We start from the raw sequence: 4,066 nt of genomic DNA, 5'->3' as shown, positions 1-4,066 counted from the left end.
GATTAATGCTATACAACTTTCCCCCTTCATTTCCTCTTTGAACCACGTCCTAGATTCATGCTATAAACAACTTTTCCCACTACTTTCCCCCACTCCTTTCCTCTTTGAACCACGTCCTAGATTCATGGTATACATGCAGCTAGAGCAATGCATGTGGAGTAAGTAAATTACACCTTAAGGTTCTTGGGGCGTGGTTCGGTGGGCGACGGGATGGCGGTGAAGAAGAAGGGGTCGGAGGCCCTCCCGCGCCGCCGCTGGGTGGAAAGTGAACAGCTGCGCCAGTAGTCCCTCACTGACGGCGACAATGTTAAGCCTCCTTCCCTTCCCGGCGGACGGATCCTACCGGCTCTTTGAGCAGAAGTGAGGGGAGAGAGAGGCCAACAAAGTCTTGTTTAGATCTGGAGAGGGCGAGAGAGTGTGTAGAGAGAAACTACAAGCGCTGAGGCTCCAGCGGGAGAGGGCGAGCGAGTGAGCGAACAGGCTAACCAGCTACGCAACCCTCCTGTTATGTTCAACGACAGGGAAATAACCTTTTATACATTCCTGCATTCGTGTGACAAGCATGCCGTGATTTTTTTGTGTGTGTGGGAGTCATTGGGATTTCAATCATAATCATGTCATGTGGCTTTGGTGGTAAGACTATCCACAGTGGTGCAGAAATAATGCAGCCTTAGTCACCTTACCTCTCTCCACGTAGTACGTTGGGTCCCACCAGTCAGAGGGTGAAACAAACAAATTAATAAGAAAAATTAAAAGCGCCAGCAGTGTATCTTACCTCACACATCTCGCTACTGCTCAGGAACACTGTCCAATTGATCCCTCTGTTGGCTCACGTAATATTTTAAGTGAATCATTATTATAACATGCACACAAATTTTGGCCACTTGTATTCGACTTAAGTCAGTGTGCCACCGTATCTCGTATACTTACTACTCCCTCCGTCTTGGTGTAATAAGTCACGTTCGAAGGTGCAACGGGACCAAGGTGCGTGCGTGTGCGTGTGTGTGTGTGTGTGTGTGTGTGTGTGTGTGTGTGTGTGTGTGTTTAACACCTGTGTGCGTTAGAGAGAGCGACAGATTGACCTACTCCTAGAGAGAGATGTTGTGTAGTGTACGATTTTAGCCGCGAGAGTCGGTGCATCCTCTCGTTTCCGGGCGTGTCCGGTAGGGACATGCGGACAGCTGCCACGCCCGCTCCTGACCAGCCTGGCCCACCCAAAGCCCCTCCATCGCCCGCGCGCGCTTCCCGCCCGAAACGGTCAGCGCCGCTCCAAAGAATCGGTGCCGCATTCATGCCCGGGCAGAGCGGACGCGACCTCTCACTGGCGCAAGAGTGATGGTTGCTTCGTCCTTCCAACTTACTACTGGGTCTATGTGATTTGACGGCTCATTGGTCTTTATTACTGAGGTGGTAGGACTGCTGGATGTCCCACGCTTTCGGCGAAAGGAGGTCTACTACTACTACTAGATTACAATTTTCTCCATTCTTACAGCGGAGGCGTGCAAGAGCAGTGAAAACACGCAGGCTTAGTGATTACATGGCCCACCTCACACTACTATCACCGTGCGACACCTAACTCTTTACATAGTACTCCCTCCGTTCCTAAATATTACTAAATGAGTCCCCGCGCGTTGGCGCGGAACATCGGTATATCTCTCTGCGCAAAATTATCGATTTCATAAAACAAAAAAACTCTATAACCGCATGATAAATGTGGTAGCCAAACTAAATAAACTCCCATCATCATTTAGATCATCCCACGTAAGGAAAAAAGATCAGCCAACTCCTGAACTCCTACTGCATAATGGGATTATATTTTTCTTTTTGACATGTTAATGGGACTTAAAAGCTCACTTACATGCATGCTACCGGTGCATGCTTGCATGCAGACATGTTGATGTGATTTAAAACCCACTCACATGCATGTGGCACGGTATTTCTGCATGCTTGCATGTGGCTTAGTCTGGAGCCTCTCAACGTCAAGATCAGACGGCTATTATGGACCGATTTACTTCATCTAACGGCTACATCAATTTTGATGACGTGGCTCAAGGAGAGGATAGAGAATTCCTAGTAGTGGGGGCTAGCTATTACTAGTAGATATAAGTCTTTGTAGAGATTCCACTACATACGGAACAAAATGAATGAATCTACAGTTAAAATGCATCTATATACATCCTCATGTGGTTCATGATGAAATCTCTACAAAGACTTATATTTAGGAATGGAGGAAGTACTAGTATAGTACGTACTGTAATTTATCAGTGAGATAAATTTGTACAATGCTATGAAGCTTCCAGCTTCTGTTACATGTATCTTGCGTCCAAGGTTGCCCGTTGCAACATTTCATCAAATACAAAGGAGACTAACATGCATGCTATTGCATCTCAATGATTGGCAGATCATAGCAAATATGTACTCCCTCCGTTCCAAAATAAGTTTCTCAACTTTGTGCAAACTTTAGTACAAAGTTGTACTACTACTAAAGTTGACACTTATTTTGGAACAGAGGCAGCTAAAGAAAAAATGATCCATGCAGTCCCTAGCCCTTGAACCGTGAACCCTGGCCAGGCTTCAATTTGCTGGCAACATTCGAGCTTCCTAATAAATGAAGTTTGCAACCTTTTGACCATCGGATCATTTTGTGCAGTTTCACCAAACCCTGTGGCAAAGAAATTGAACAAGCGTGATTAGAATAAGATTATTGGGACTAGTTTATGAGACATAAACTCATCACAAATACAGTACGTAGAAGCCAGTAGAGGTATGTGCGGGGCAAAGAAGTAGAGAAATATCCACAGGGAGTGATGTGGGCAGCTGGAGCAGCGGTGCAAGCCAGCTGTAAAGGGAGTTGTACCTGAGGGACGTAGCTCAACCTTGAGGAGGGCGGTGGGAGGCGGCAACTGCCCACGAAGGCAACCTCACCGGCTTTGTGAGGGAGAACGACGGGGACCCCTGATCAGGACATGCCAACAGTGGGTTTTCGCCGTCGGCGATGGCCACTGCATCTACACTAAGCATCCACCCCTTCCCCAAGGGGACGTGATCCACCGGGATGTTAGAGATGTGGCCATAGTCGTTTTGTGCAAGAGAGTGTGAAGAGAGAAACCCCAACAAGCAACCGTGTAGGCTGGCCCGTCCTGACTATGTACTCCTTTTCTCTCCATATGAACATATGGTATTGCGTACGTGCCACTGAAGAAAAAAAACTTTATTGATAAATGACGCGGCACCTACTACTCATTCTCCTATAACCTTGCGCTTGGCATCTCCAAAATATTAACCTTGCGATTGGCTCTTTGCCTCTTCGGGAAGTCGAGCAATAATGGTAGTGCAATATATATCGTTCTGGCTATATGAGACTGAATGAATTGTTGCACGTCCACCACGTAGGCGAGGGTCGAGGGGCGAGGGAGAGTGCTACATACGGAGCAAAATGAGTGAATCTACACTCTAAAATACGTCTATATACATCAGTGTTTGGAGTATGTACTAGTAGTTCATATTGAAATCTTCTAAAGGACATATATATTCCAAACAATATGATATATTCTCTATAACCAAGGTAGTAGGGACGATGAGTAAACGGAGTGAGTAGTAAATTTTTCTCCTCGTCCTGCGAGCCACCACGTGCATGGGCGAGGGAGCGGGCGTAAGGCGTAGTAAGCAAGCTTCACCTCATCCTGCGAGCCACCGCGCCCGTGGGCGGGGGAGACGACATACTAAGCAAGCTTCTCCTCGTTCTGCGAGTTGACAGGATGCATCAAAAGTACTCCAGTGTATAGAGCCTTGCCTCTAAGGTAGGCCTCACATGGTTTGCCTCTTTTTTTAACATAACATGTCAAGTCACAATTTGTTTGTTCACCCGTGGTAGACGATCCTCCCTCCACCAAGTGGACAACCAGTACACGTGCCAAATTACCATGTGGGCTGCCTTTTTCGTACAGAAATGAGCTCCACCGTGTATCCGCGCGGGTGTGGTTGGGAAAGAGATGGGAGTACGTGCGCCGTGCATGCACCTCTTCTCTTCGTGCATGTTCCCCACCTACGTGGGTGTGTGTGAGAG

The sequence above is a fragment of the Triticum aestivum genome, chromosome 7A (genome assembly GCF_018294505.1).
Source record: "Triticum aestivum cultivar Chinese Spring chromosome 7A, IWGSC CS RefSeq v2.1, whole genome shotgun sequence".
In the NCBI taxonomy this organism is placed as follows: domain Eukaryota; kingdom Viridiplantae; phylum Streptophyta; class Magnoliopsida; order Poales; family Poaceae; genus Triticum; species Triticum aestivum.
This window is presented reverse-complemented; position numbering follows the sequence as displayed.